The 16,141-nt window shown below is 41.3% G+C and overlaps 1 protein-coding gene across 3 annotated transcripts in view; it reads right to left on the reverse strand.

Moving 5' to 3' along the window:
• MMP24 (matrix metallopeptidase 24) overlaps positions 1–16,141 on the reverse strand; it is a 701,821-nt gene that overhangs the window by 331,817 nt on the left and 353,863 nt on the right. The window lies entirely within an intron of this gene.

Consider the following 16,141-nt stretch of genomic DNA (forward strand, 5'->3'; position numbering starts at 1 on the left):
TATGGTACTGAATTATGATCTCCTTTTTTGCAGGTGAATATAGCCCAGAGTGCCTTAATTTTTATACAACCTTCAAAGGGAAAGGCACTCATAGTACTATCGATTTCATGTTAATTTCAAAAGTATATAGTTTTCTGATATCAGAATTTAAAATGTCACCAAACTGCAAGAGTGGTCATAATCCCCTTGGTTTTAAATGTAATTGTTATCACCAGAGAGTGGGAGGTTTCAAGGAGCTTCCTTCTATTACTTTTTCTGCCAATGGTGGACTCCGTATTAAGTGGGCCACCGTTCCATAGTGTCCCCAAATCTTGCCCAAATGAATAATTATTTAGACAACAAGGCACCCGCCAGTTTTATAATAGAGAAATTTGCTAGGCTACACCATACAGTGTCAGCAGCTCGAACCTCGAAAAGCAAGTGTCGCTCCACTCCCCCTATCATTGGTTTAGTTCTGCCTGCTCCAAAGCCCACCGGGCCCTGAAGTTGGCTTTAAGATTTTACCTGAGGAATCAAGAGACTATCAAAACAGCAAGACCTTTTCATAAAGCCACACTCAAGGACAGGAACACTGAACTTAGAGAGTTAGCATGGGCTGACCTTCTTACGGCTGGGGAATTAAAGAATTCTAAATGATTTTGGGAGGTGGTTAATTGGCCTTTGTTTCTTTGGAGTCTCTGACAAATATTGATTGTTTAATTGTCAGAAACATGGGTTTCTCATTTTTCCACAGTTTTTATTTCCAAGAGTAACGGCTGTTTAGAAGGTAGTCTTGACGTTATGACTGCAGTTGATAAGGAAAGAACCATAGAATTTAGGCTGGCTACTGGGATAGATGACATGGGACATTATTATGACCCTGGCGGTCTACTGACTGCCAGGGTTGCGTGGCAGTCGGACTACCAGCACTGCCAGTTTTCCTCCACAGGACAGACTGGCGGTGCTGGTGGTCCTAATCCACCAGGGCAGCGCTGCCCTGAGGATTTCGATCCCCCTCTCCATCAGTGGTTTCATGGCGGTAACCCTGCCATGAAAAGGCTGGCAGAGATGGGGTGCAGGGTGCCCCCAGGGAGGGGCCCCTGCCCATGCACTTGCCATGGGCGATACAGGGCCTCCCCTGGCCAGCGTCGTCACAAAGTTCAATGTCTGCTTTGCAGACAGTGAACTTTGCGACGGGTGCTGGTGCACCCTATGCACTACATCATTGCCGCTGGCTCTATTACGAGCTGGCTTCAATGCTGTAGGTTGTTTCCCGCTGGGCCAGAGGGCGAAAACTCTGTTTCCACTTGCTGACCCAGTGGGAATCTCGTAATGGGGCTGGGGGGGAGGCGGCTGCACTGGCGGCAACCTACTCATTAGGACTTCGGTGGACAGGCTATTCTGTCCAGAATATCATAATGACCCATATAGTCTCATCTATTAGAAAGAGTAAAATCAGTAAAGCCCTGGCTTAGATGGTGTTCCAGTGGACTTTTTTAAAGAAAATGTGGAGCTATGGAGCCTGCTCCTCATGAATGCTTTTCATGCTGCAATAACTGGTCCCCTTTTACCTACTTGGAAGGAAACAGTTATTGTGCGCATTTTTTAGAAGAAGGGTTGAATGAGCTTGGCCTTGCTATCGCCCAATATCTCTGTTGGAGTCAACTATGAAGACTTTAGGCTGGATACTTTTGGTGAGACTAGAGGCCTGGGCAGAGTCAAATAAAAAAAAATCGGATCTTGAGTATGGGTTTAGACAGGGCACTGGGACCACAGAAAAATTTATAGGTAAATATGTTTACCTTAAAAATACTGCTTTGTACCTGGCCTCCATGGGTTGGTCAAGTGCTTTTGACCCTGTAAATCAATCCAAATTATGGATATTTTAGAAGACATAGGGGTGGAAAGAATGCTGGTCACACTTTTATGCAGATTGAACCAGGATACCTCGGTAAAGATCCATTATTCGCCCACTAGGGACCTTACATCTCCTATAAACTGTCAACAGGGAGTCAATCATGACTGTATTTTAGCCCCGTTTTCATTTTCCATCTATATAAAGGGTCTTGAGGGGCATCTTCTTTAGAAGAAGTTAGACACTAGAAGGACGAGGAATCGCCATATCCCCATGCTCCTTTATGGTGACGACGCAGACCTTACATCCAGGACAGCAAAGGGTCTTTACCAGTTGTAGGATGGCTTCTTAGAATTTATGAGTGCTTTGGACCTGAAGGTCAACAAATCTAAGTCTGACATGTTAATTTGTGGGCCCAAAAGTAAAGAATCAAAAAACTATTATGTAGAGGGATCCCCACTTTTAAAGGTTGTTAGTTTTAATTACTTCAGCCCTGAACTCAAATGGGCACCACTGTTGACGCTTAGAGCTCTTCAATTTTCAAAACCTAATGAAGGGATTTTCCATTTTGATGGTACATTTGAGGCACAGGCCTGTAAAACTTTGTTACAATCCAAATGTATTTCAGTGGCCTCCTATGGTGCAGGCGTGTGGGGGTATTATAACAGGAACATACTCCAGAAATTAGAAAATAGCATTCTGAAACGATCAGTCCCCGAAGGAATAGGAATTTTTTTATGTCTTTCTGAGGTTGGTTTGCCCTATCTTGAAAATCAATTAGGACTTGACCCCCATTTTCTTTGGGTAACAATATGGTACTTGAGTGAGCTTGGCCTCATGAAAAGTATCTTCATTGACTGCATGGCCCTTGATAAAGTGACTGACATTCCCTGGGATTCCCTAGATCTTATATCAGGAACACTCTTATGAGCCACGTGCTACCTGAGTTATATAAAAATCGTAAGCTGATAGTCCCATTGAAGAAAACTCTGGTATATTCCCTTTTTTATGACCATCATCAGAGTTCTTGTCGAGCTAACACTCTTAGGATGGTCTCTACGGACAGGTATTTTGCCCCAGATCCTGGTTACAAGCTGGAGTTTAACTTAAGGTTTGTAGAGAATTCTCATTTCAGATTCTTCTTACCAGGTTACGCCTGAATTTATCAAATGTTTTACTTTGCGCTTCCACACCAAGGTTAATGGTTTGATAGTTTTCCCCTCTGCCCCTGTGATAACTGCTTAGCTAAATCCACAGTTCACCTTATACTTTTTTATTCGTTGTATAAGTCAGTTCACACTCATTTTCTGGTCCAATTTTATGTCCTATGAAATTTATGTCATATAAGTCGGGTTTCTAATACCTCCTGCAGTTGGACTCAACTGAAATATGCTGCGCGGTCATAAACTTTAATAGAGGTGCACTCAGTATTAGGAAGAAATATTCCTCATAAATGCTATTAAATATTTCGTAGGCTTTAAGGGCCAGATGTAGCAAAGGTTTTTACCGATTCTGTGTCTATGGGAAAAAGTGTTCGTACATATGGCCCTAAATGTTTTTTTTTTACATTTTGTAATCACTGGCATTTGTGAACATTTCTAATGCATTTGTCATGTTTTCAGAGATTTTAAGTATTTATGTTTTTAAGATGTGATTAAATTGTTATTAGAATCGTCTGGAAAAGTCTAAATAATGTACTTTTATGGCACTGTTATGCCGAATAAAGTTGATTTGGATTTGATTTGATTACGTAACATATTGGCTACTTTGGTTTGTCCTTAGCACACCTACACATTTTAGCCTCTGGCTAATAGTTGGCATCACATTTAAGAATCCTTTATTGTTCACTGTTCTCTTAAGCTCAATATGAGCCCTTTATTTAGAGCTGTTGTGGAACGTTATGTGTCTGCCACAGTTACTTCAGAGCTCTAGCTATAGAAAATAAACATTCATTGTTATACTTCAGCAAAAACTTTATTGTTCTTCTAACACACAGTTATGATCATAGTTTATTAGCCATTGACAAGGATCCACCCATCTACACCATAGCCTGGTCTGTCAACAGGAAGGCCACCAATTAACGTAACCAACTTTAAACTGGTCACTCAATATTGCTTCTTAGTTAAGGTTGTGCAGATAACATACTTTTTTCATACACTGATAAACCCAACGACATGTAATCCTTTTGAGTTTTAACCACTAAAGCCTCCAATGTGGCAATTTGATAACAAAAAAACAGAACTGGGAGGAGAAAATTAAAAAGTCAAATCTAACCACTAGGCTTTTGCAGCAATAACTGCTTATCATACACCTTTCAAACATTTAGCATCAGAAGGTAGAACTCGAAACCACCTTCACCGTAGACACAGCACCCCAGAGTATACTGAGGGCATTTTCATAATATATTCTTATCCTAAAATGTAGTTTAAAATATCAGTTTGCTTCATGCAAAGACCCACTCGTATGCATATATAGGTATTTTTACTTTTTTTTTTAAAAACAAAAAAAGGTTTTGGTTATCGCCACACTTAAAACAGCGTTGAGTTGCCCGTTTGTTGTAATCATGAAACAATTTAGTGAACGTGTAAACAGCTCAACACCTTCATATGCATTTGGTAATCCCCTCAGGTGTTTTAAACTAAATGATAAACACAACGTAGAGTACAGTGGTACTACGTGTAAAAACTTCGGAAGCAGTCACTGTAGCTCCCAGAGGAGCTGCCCTTCAGAGAGAGGCTCTCGGTCTCCTTAGCAGAAGTGATGCCCCCAGACAGCTGCTAGCGCTCTTCAACGGCTTGGACTGTAGACCGCAAAATTATTTAGCTCAAAACTGCTTGTAGAAATATGGTACACCAGACCTCAAACGCTGACTTTTTCTGACAGGTTGGAGGATAAAATCATTTTTTTATATTTTGAGTGAGGGTAACAGCCACAAATGATATATAAAAAATGGGTGAAATTATTTTTGACTTATGTATGCATTTAAGTCACTCAAAATCACCCTTCACCATAATATAGAGAAAATATATTGGAGGTATCGTTATTCTCCTTGGTGAGTTTTGAATACGACGTCTTTCTTACGAATGAGCAAGCACGCTTCTTTGTGTAGGGAGCACTGCAGTGAAGTAGTTATGTGAATTTGGATAGTAAATCTTGGTGCTTGTGAAAAGGTCTGTAGCCCTCCGCAGCAGTGTGAGCATTTCCCACTCGTCACTCAGGAGGAATGTCCAATTGAGTTTTTACATGTGGCTCCTACTCGAACCAGCGTGACGAGTGTTACACATCATGTGTGCAGCAGTAAAACCAATGGGGGAATTAACGTGGTAAAGTAAACACACACAACGAAAAACAACTGGCACCAAAGGGCATATATAACAAATGTGAAAATGCAACTGGAATTTTCTCCATTGAGGTAAATGTCCAAATATCTATATGTTGCTCTAGGGTACGGATATGCTTCTGCTATTAAGTCCAGCAAAAACTCATGGGAGATAGCTTCGTGGCAGGATTTATTGATGGCAGCTAGAGCTAAAGATTCCTCTCATTTCTGGACCTTGGTAGCTAGAAAAACACATGGCAATAACCTAAGCCCTGATTGTCATATCTCTCCAGAGGCTTGGTATGCTCAGTTCATTGAATTATATAGTTATAGGCCAACCATTGCTTGTGATCTTGAAAATGATTCCATCGAGGAATGGTCTACTATGTCTAGCCTCACTCCTTTCTCCCTTAAGGAAACAGAGATGGCCTGAGGGCACAAAAATCAGGTAAAGCCACCGGATTGGATGGTATACCGGCCGATTTGTTTAAATCCGATCCAGCCTTCTGGGGCCCCTATATAAACAGGGTGTCCAATGCCATTTTAGCAAATGGCAAATGGCAAATATCCAAAAACCTGGAAGGGAGCGATTATTGTCCCTATTTATAAAAAAGGCAAAAGGGGATTACTGGGGAATTATAGACCCATTACTCTCCTAGACAACTTACAAAAAATATTTTGTCATCAGGTATTGGGTAGACTTAAAGATTGGATGGATGATAACCATGTCTTGAGCCATCTTCAGGCCGGTTTTCGGCAGAAGATTAGTACAGTCGACCAGGTTTTCCACTTCCTCACGCTTAAGTGGAAGATAGAGGATATTGAGGCTAGGAAATTGTTTGTAGCCTTTGTTGATCTTAAGTCTGTCTTCAACCTGGTCCCGCACACTAAATTGTAGGGAATTTTGAATCAATCTGGAGTGCCGGGCCCCCTGTCAAATTTGATAAAGGAGTTGCATTCAGGGAGCTTCCCAAGAATTAGATGGGGGCCACAAGGAGAATTAACAGACGAGATTGCAGTATGCAGAGGAGTTAGACAGGGGTGTGTGTTGGCCCCAACTTTATTCCTACTGTTTATCAATGCCTGTATCCCCTACCTAATGGACTGTGATAGTGATGCTCCTAACGTTGCAGGAGAAAGGGTACTGTGTCTGCTTTTTGCAGACGATATTCTGTTAATATCACAAACCGCTCTAAGCCTAACTAAACTGTTAGATAAGTTTACATGTTTTAGTGAAGCCCATGGTCTGGAAATATATTTTTCTAAAACTAAGTACATGGTGTTTGGTGACCATAAACAAAAAGTTAGGAAAAAGATATATCTGGAAGGGGCGGTTTTAGAAAGAGTTCTTGATTTTGATCACATAGGTATAAGGCTGCAAGACTCTCAGAAATGGAAAGCCCCTTTATCCAAGTTGGATATGAGCTTAAAACAGAAATCCGGTAGTATCTTGAGATATGTAGCTAAGTCATCTAGTTTCGCAATTACCCCGCCAATTGAAAATATAAAGCTCAAGTTAGGGGAGGAATATTATATGGTGCAGAGATATGGGGCCACTGCAACTTAAAGGATTTGGAGAAAACTGAAAATTTATTTTTGAAAAGGTTATTAAAAATCCCGGCAAGCTCTCCAACCTTGCCTGTTCGGTTGGATCTAAACCTTTACCCTATTTCTCATATCGCTGCCCTACGGCGTCTGATTTACTGGATCAGGTTATGGTCCTCAGACATCCTTGGCCCATACAGAGCTGGGCTTAGTGTTCTAATGAGTGCACAAGCCCAAAAAAAGGTCAGGTGGTGTAAATATGTGAAGGAATTCCTATTTGACCTTGGCCTGGATAACCTTTGGTTGGACCCTGACAATATTCCAAAAAATGCTGCTCAACTTGTGAAAGATGCATACTGGCTGAGAGTCTAAGCGGATAAATTAGCAGAGGTTCCTTCGACAAGTCTTACTAATACCTTTGTATCCCTGAAATGATGTTATGAATTTGAGAATTTTATGGATTTGATTGTTTCTCCTTTTGCACGAGCACTTTTTATTAGGTTTAGGTTAGGGACATTACCACTTTGCTCATTTACTAGCAAATGGACAAATCCTGGAGACAATAGTGACTTATGTCCAATGGGTTGTGGAGTTATCGAGCATTTAGTCCATGTTTTATTTTGTTGCCCTGCGTATCGTAAGCAAAGAGCACGCTGGCTTATTCCGCCTTGTAGATCCATGGGCCTTGTGTGTGGGTCAGTTGCCTTTAGGAATTTGAAGTCAAGTGCTCATGGTAAAGAGGCATGTCCATTGGCGAATTTCCTGAAGGCTATTTGGCCAATTAGACAAAAATTATTAAAGTTAGGAGCTTATCATTCAACTTAACACCATTCTTCCATGAGATAGCAAGTAACAGCTGACTGTCAATTTTTGGTGTAGAGACTAATGTGTTTTGTGGTCTGCATCTACTTTTTTATATTGTTATGTATTTGATTATTTATGTATTCTAAACGTGGGCTACGCTGGGTTGATCTGTTTTATTTGAAGCTGCTCTCTTTTTACTCTTTTTAGTATTATGTTTTAGTATGATGCATATTGTATATTTATGTGCTTTTATGGTATTAATTTGCAGAATAAACTTATCTGTCTATCTATCTATCTATCTATCTATCTATCTATCTATCTATCTATCTATCTATCTATCTATCTATCTATCTATCTATCTATCTATCTACTAGGGTACGGTAGGACACCTTTGTAGTATTTTATTATAGCAGTTTTATGTAAGGCAAATGGAGAACCAGGGCATTGGAGCATGTTACAAGAGAGTCATATGACCTTACCTTATTTAGGCACTGGAAGATGAAGTGATTTGCAGAGAATCACGAGAAGGTGACCTGATCCTATGATCAAAACCTGGTTCCTCAGTTCTAAAGGTGAGAGGTCCAGGCCTTAGCCCACATTTTGATTCCTTTAAACTGGTCAGAAGCAATCTCCACATGCTCCTGAAGGTCTGAGGAGTACACTCTTAGTCTTTGACCTCTTTCTTGCGAATGTCCAAAGTGGTTCTCATTTTGTGATTGTGACAATTATGATGATAGGTGTGAAAAAGTGAATAGTTAGTTAGAGTGGATGTGAGTCCACCACAAGCAATATTGTCACTATCTTGTTAGGTTCAGTAAAGGTTTCACTAATTAAAACCTGAGTTGAACTCCAGGGAGCTATGGCACAAAGTCATACAGGCTTAAAGAAAATGTGTAAAGCATTTAGAAGTGGCAATACAGTTAAAAAGCCAAAAACACAACACAATAACAATTTCACTCCAACTAATAAAATAGAGAATAACTTGCTAAATAATAAAATACCTCAAAAAGACAAAAATCCAAAATAGTAACTATGGATATTCTAATATTTTTGGAAAAAATAGCCCCAAAAATTGTTAAGTGCCAAGTAGGTAGACTGGGAAGTAGGTGTGATTTGAGGCTGACTGATGGAGTGAAGGTCAAACACACTAACCAGATTCGACCCAGTTGGGGTTTTTACCTTTGGGCTTAGTCTTAAAAATTAGAAGTCAAAGTCATTCACTGGGGCTATGCAGCAGACTGTATCAGAGGAGGGTACTGCGTGCGTCATTGGCCAGGGGTTGGATGAGGTCTCGGTGAAGCCACTGGTTTAAGCAGAAAAAGCTAAGAACGTGAAAAATCAAAATTCACACCCAGTGGAGTCCTCCCGTTGATGTCAAAGTCCGTAGATCTGTCAAAAGAGTTTATTTTGACAGGTCAAATTGTAGGTTTTAAACTGCCACAGGAATGCTGGTAAGCCATTAGCCATGTTTACACTGTAAACATAGTGGATGGCACAATAGATGTCCAGTAGTAACACTTACCTTGCAGGTCATGGGTACACTTTGAACCATATACTATTAACTTATAGGTATGTTAAATATGCCAATTAGAAGAAAAAAACAACTTCAGCATGCTTTAGGTGTCAGAGCACATGCACTGGAGCCTAGTTAGTCACAGTGCACAGAACAAAAACAACAGCAGCACTGGTCCACAAAAAATGGGGATGACCAAGGAAAAAGAAGCACTTTCCTACAGTATGACTGTAGAAACTGAATGGGAGGATGTTTGGGACAGTCAGATTAGCAGACAGCACAGCAGCAAATACAGCTCTGTATGTTTACAGGCGAAGGTGATGGAGGAAAGGTTCACCTAAATTAGAAGTTTGTGGAATTTGATAAGTTTTCCAGTACACATTTGGCTCATGAACTAGAGTAGGGAACAAATATGCCATATTTCTAAAGCATTTTGAGATACTCTTTTGAAACAAATTCGTTAATGTTAGGCACACGCCAGTGCCAAAATGCTGTACCACTGGGGTGTCTAGTGTGTGTCTAGGAGAGCAGTATTCATGTCAGGTTTCCACAATAACTACAAGAGAGAAATGTACACACGCATAAAGTAAAGGGGACTAGTTTACACAGCGGACAACCTGTAGATCTGGTATGGCTTTAGCAGAATGACCGTGGTAGAAAATTAATTTATTTTGGAGAAGTATGAGATAGTGGCCCAAACCGAAGCAGACCGAATTCCCAGAGTCTCCTTTCTAGTTGAAGTATTGGTTACAAGAAACAACGTTTTTGCTCATAGAAATTGAAGCTCCCATCTAAGCAGGGATTGAAGAAGGAACAGAAAAACCCTAAAGACTTTCTGAAGTTGATGACTACAAGAGCTCTAATTTCAGGCTATCGTCAATGGAGTAATTACATTTATTCTGAATGTGTTTGCAGATCATTTAAACTTCGTAATCAACTGATAAAGCTGTTATTGTGTAAACTCATACAGAGCATTTGAGATCTGTTAAACCGGTGTTTCCATGACCTGGAGTCACTAATACTCATTTTTATCAACCTATGAAGGAGTAAAGCCTGAGTGCACTTACATGGATTAAGGGCCAGTTGTGTTTATTTTAATGCAGCACTTTTCCTTAAAGGAAATGGGGCTGCATAAAAAAGTGCTTTTTGAAAGTTTCTGTGGTCCCCAGGACCACTGCCTACACTTCAGCAAACATTTTTTTACATTCACATAGGGGAGGGCATTCTCAGTGAATTGTATCACTTTTATGAATGCATTACCACCTCCTTTCGAGGTGTTGGTAGAATTTCAATGTTTTGCTACTGGATTTTGGTTGTAAAATATTGATACATAAGATACCAATTCAGTACTTGGAAGGTGTTGGAAATGGCCTCTCAACAGGGTCACCACCCAAGCGTTTTGCCTTTTCCCTCCACTTTTAGCTGATTTTGGTTTTCTTGTACTTAAGACTCTGAGCACTTTACCACCGCTGACCAGTGTTAAAGTGCTGGTGCTCTCTCCCTAAAACACAGTAGCATCAGTGTATCCACAACTGCCATTTTTAATGTACTTATATGTCCCTAGTAGAGTGCACTATATATGCCCAGGGCCTGTAAATATAATGCTATTAGTGGGCCTGCAGCACTGACTGTGCCACTCACTTACATAGCCTTCCAAACATGTCTCAGGCCTGCCACTGCACAGCCTGTGTGTGAGTTTGTAATGTTGCCTTGACATTTAAATCCACTTGCCAACCCTTGAACTCCCCTTTTGTTACATATACGTTGTCTCTAAGGTAGGTCATAGGTTGCCCATAGGGCAGGGTGCTATGTAATTAAACAGCTGGCCCTACACTCTTAATTGTATATGACCTGGTACTGAAAAACTCTCAAAGTCTTTTTTTACTACTGTGAGGCCTACCTCTCTCATAGGTTAACACTGGGGATTCCTTATTACATTTAATAAAGTGTCATTCCTGATTGAGAAGGAGTAGATCTGTCTAGTTTCATACCTATGGAATTGTAATAGTAAATTCTCTTTAATGGTAAAGTCAGATTTACCACTGCAATTTTGAAAATAACAGTTTTAGAAAGTTGGCATTTTCCTGCTTTTAGTCCTGTGTGCCTGCAGCCTGTCTCCAATGCATGTGTGGGCTGGGTGACAGCTTACCTTGTGCATTCCCTCCAGACAGCAACATACAAAGGGAGCTTAGGTATGACAATGGGCCATCAACAGCCTGATTTCCCATCCTGGGCAGGATGGGTGGGAGGAGCTGACATTTAAACCTAAATAGGCAGTGTCCTGCTTCAGCACAAAGGGCTGCATAACCTCCTGTAGTGGGTCTGGAGCTAGGGCATGAAGAAGAGACCTCTGTGCCATACAAAGACCCTTCTGTGAAGTCACCCCAACCTCAAAAGCAAAACTGGGTATAAGTACTGGACCTCTGACCCTACCAAATCAGTACACTTCAGGACCTGTGGGTACTATGCCAGGAAGCAGAACTGCTGTGCTGTTGAAAGACTGCTATGCTGCTAGACTGCTGCTCTGGAAGAACTGTTTTTCTGCTGTGCTGACCAGCCTGCTGCCCTCCCTGGCTGGGTGAGAAGGACTGGGCCTACATCACTTGAACTCAGAGTGACTCATAGGACTTGCTGGCTTGCCTCCTGCTCTGAGGTCTCAGAGACATCAAATACTTCATCCACCCCCTGCTACAGCTTCTGGACTCCACCAACTGTAAGTCCTGCCCTGCCAAGTGGTGCCAATCCAATCCTGGTCCTTTGGAAGTGGGTTCTGCAGCTCTTTCTACAAAAACCCATGCATCATTGTTACTGCGCTGATTGAAAACGCTGCGGCTCTCCCCGACACTGATGTATTGCAGCTGAGGAAGAGGACATTGAAACACCAACTACGTGGCTTAGGATCGACGCACCGGTCTTGGTCCAATGCATCGCCTTCACATTGCCAGCTGCGCAGCTCAAGGATGAGACATAATTTTCATTGCCGAAGGTTCGCTAATGATGCCTCCTCAACTCCGCAGGTCGGAACCAACACATCGTCTGCACATCACCTTCTCTGCTCCTCACACTAGGTCTTCAACATTGACATATCCTCAATTCACAAAGTACTTTTTCAGCGGGTCAAGGTTGATCCCTATATCTGACCTGCGTTCCATTGTAGTTGACTTTTCAGATTTGGCCTTGTCTAGCGTGACCAGATATCCCTGGTTGGCGGTTTAAGCTTCTAAGCACTATATTTCCAGATATCCTTTAAAAATTAATATCTCGACTTTTACTCATTGGATTTTTGTTGTTTCAGTCTTGTTTTACTCATAAAAACATAATCTGTTTATCTAACTTGGTGTACAGTCTTTTTGTGGTATTTTCATTGTGTCACTGTTTCAAGTGCTGCACAAATACTTTACCGTTGCCTCCTAAGTTAGGCCTGCTTGCTCAATGCCAAGTGCAGGTGTTATCTACTCTAAAACATGGTAACAATGGCTTTTCCACAATTGATATATTCAATTTACTTGTAAATCCCTAGTAAAGTGCATTATATGTGCCCAGGACCTGTAAATTAAATGCTACTAGTGTGCCTGCAACACTCATTGTAGCCACCCACTACAGTAGCCTTTCAAATATATCTCAGGCCTTCCACTGCACAGCCTATGTGTGTAATTTTAAACTGCCATTTCGACTGGGCAAATGCACCCACTTGCCAGGTCTAAAGCTTCCTTTTTATATTATATGTCACCCCTAAGATAGAACTTGGTTAGCCCCGAGGGCAGGGGGCAGTGCATTTAAAACGTTGGGCATATACTTTTAAGTTTAACAAAACCAGGTAGTGAAAAACTGCTACATTTGTTTTTCAGTTCTGCAAGGACATTCTCTCGCATAGGTTAACATTGGTGTTACCTTGAAGCACACTTTAAGTGTAACTTCCAATTGGGAAACAATAGAAAATTGGAGTTTGGTGTCTCTGAATTCACAATTTAAAATCACAACTTATGGTGAAGTCGGATTTTAAATAGAAAGTTGGCATTTTCTTACTTTAATCATTCTGTGTCTCTGCCTGTCTCTCAATACAATTCTGGGTTTAGGGAAAACTGGGTGTTGTGCATTCCCTCTAGACAGCACACACAATGGGAGCTTAGGTGTGACTCTATTGGCCTTAATGTGCCATTAACTGGCTTGATGGGGGAGTCAGAGCTTAACACTGCCTCACGTACACCTGAAAATGGTTCTGCCTCTCCCCACACAAAGGGATGCATAACCCCCTGTAGAGTGTCTAGAGCCAGGGACCTTGTGATCTTCAAAGGCCTCTGTAAAGTCTCCCCCACTTCAAAGGTACATTTAACTATAAGTACTGAACCCCAAACCCCACCAAATCAGAACTCTACTGGAACCAAGGACACTCTACCAGAAAGAAGGACTGCCATGCTGCCATGGGGGACTGTCAACTCTGCAACTGCATTGCTGTGCTGGCCTACTTCTTGCTATGTGCTGTGCTGTAGGAGGGACTGACACTTTGCTACTTGCTTTGCTGTGTTTTCCTTCTGCCTGCTGTTTTTTTGCCTGGAGTCAGAAGGACTATACCTGTTCCTTAAATCCCCAAACCCAGGATTCTCCAAGGGCTTGTTGGCTTGCCCCCTGTTCTCTGCAGTCTAGGGGACACAAATGACTGCCTGCAAAGCTCCAGGTGCTGTTAGGCTCTGCCATCTGTAAATTGGATCTGCACCATCATTTACGACCTCAAGTAATCTTGTGTCCGCATTGACTTCTAAGTACTGTTTTCACATTTAGGCCCTCTTTACGACTTTGGTGGTCAGCTGACTGCCACACAGACGGTGGCAGTGGTACCGCCAACAGGCTGGCGGTGAAGATTGCCATATAATAACCACAGCAGTGATCCCACCAACATATAGCCAATGCCCAGCTGGAACCGCCAGTGCAGTCTGGCCTCCGACTACGGCGGTTGCCATCTTCAGGCTGGCGGAGGCCTATTCACCGTCCACCATATTACAACTTAGCAGACTAGTTCTTTTAGGAAGTGGGTCCTTGGACTTTGGTTTGGGAGGGAGTGGGGTTTTGGTTTTTGGTTTAGGGGGCGGGGGAGTGGGTCTGGAGCCGGGGTGGGAGTGGCTACCTTGTGCTCCATAGAGGGAGTTTTTTTTGCAGGGGAGGGATATTGGAGACACTAGGGAGGCCATGGGAGGACTGGGAGCTAAAGGGACTGCCTGGGGGAGAGGAACCCCGATGTTTGGGGACAACACAGGGTGGGTCAGGGGAGGGAAGAGGTTAAGGCAGGCAAGGAAAAGTTGTTTAGGTACAGTGGGGCAGACTGTGGGAGCAGGTTTGGGAGTGGAGGTAGAGGGAGTGGTTGTAGGATGTGTAGGTGTGCTGGGCTTCATTGTAGGTGCAGGCAAAGTGTGCTTGTGTGAGGTGGATGACTGTTGAGTGTCTGAGTGGGAGCGTTTATGTGTTTTGGGAGGAGGGCGGAAGAGAAGGAGGGAAAGGACAAACAGGTCATGTGAATGTATGTTGGGGTGGTATATGTAAGTAAGGTTGGTGTGCTGCATGTGATTGTGATGGTGGTGACTGCCCATGTAGTGAATGGAGTGCTAGTCTGCGTTTCTGCTGATGTGGTGACTCTGGGCAAGGCTGAACAGGTGGCAGGACTGTCTAAGCAAGGAAAGGGTCCCTGAAGCTAATACGGTAGCTCACCCAGGGAAATGAAAGCTGCAGCTGAAATAGAAATGAGAGCTACCCTAAAGTTACACTTTGTGTATAACTACACTACGAAGAATCACATATCGACAAAATTTGCCTTATAATCTATGTCAACAATTATTTAATGGCTATATGTCCAATCCAAAACTATAATAATACCACAACCTTTATAATAATAAATTTCATTACATAAAAAGATACAATAACTTCATCCATATTTTATTAAATCTTCTCAAATGCATTGTAAAACAAACAGTATATAACATCACTCATACCACATGCACACAATAATATTATATACAGAAAAACGTATTTTTGACAAAATACATATAATATCATAAATTATAAATGTATCTACATGTATACAGAAAATGTTTTATAAAATCCAATATAACAATACTTCTATACAGTACTTCATAACCATAGTAGGAACCAAGGGCCTACGTGCGTTTCAGAGATCCCCTCAAATGGAGGCCACCTTCATCAGGGCCGTTTCCAGACTTGCATTCACAAAATAGGTACAACCGCCAACGGAAGGACATTTAGGTTCAACAAAATGCTGAATTTTTTTATTTTATATAAGCCACCATAAAGGATGATATCTAATATACAAAACACATAAGAAAACAACCTTGAATTCGTGGAGTCCAATATCCAAGCTGTTACAAATATAGAATATATATGCTACCCATACACAAGCGAACCAACATAAACATATGATAATTACAGCTACCAAAAAAGAAAAAGAAAAAGAAAGAAAAATACAGAGTGCACTAACAGCCATTAAAAGCCCATCAATATAGTGCACATAACAAGACAACAGAAATATGTGCCACCTAATAACCATGTGTCACACCAAATTCATATAGTGCACCTCATGCTCTTAACTCCAAAGCCTGAACAAGTATCCATGATATCCTTGGATTAGATAAATGTAATCTATCCCCACATGTTACTTTCAACTAAAGTGACTACGAGACAAGTATTTAGCTAATCCCATTTTCTTATTATAGTCACATGTTCACCTGTGGAAATCTCTAAACAGAAGTTGGAATAAGAGATGGACGGTCTTTTTAGATGCAGAAGCAAAGGACCACTTGTAGTTTGCCAAATTAGGGTTAGATATATTAATTTACCTAAAATATACAACCAATTAGTGGCTTCAACAATAGTTACATGAATAATGATTGTTACAATGCCTAACGCGACCAAGGTCCCGTTAAATCAATTTACCTTTCTTATTAGAAGGCTCATATACACAGAAACCTCTGTAGCCCACTGCTGTTCTAATTTGGATCCGTCACTTGAGAATATGTAATGGCTGTTTAAGTCTAAAAATAAACAAATGAATAAAACATTTTCCAGCTAGCTTTATGAGAACATAGATTTCTTATAATTGTTAGCTCAGTGTTACATTCTG

The sequence above is a fragment of the Pleurodeles waltl genome, chromosome 7, assembly GCF_031143425.1.
Source record: "Pleurodeles waltl isolate 20211129_DDA chromosome 7, aPleWal1.hap1.20221129, whole genome shotgun sequence".
Classification (NCBI taxonomy): domain Eukaryota; kingdom Metazoa; phylum Chordata; class Amphibia; order Caudata; family Salamandridae; genus Pleurodeles; species Pleurodeles waltl.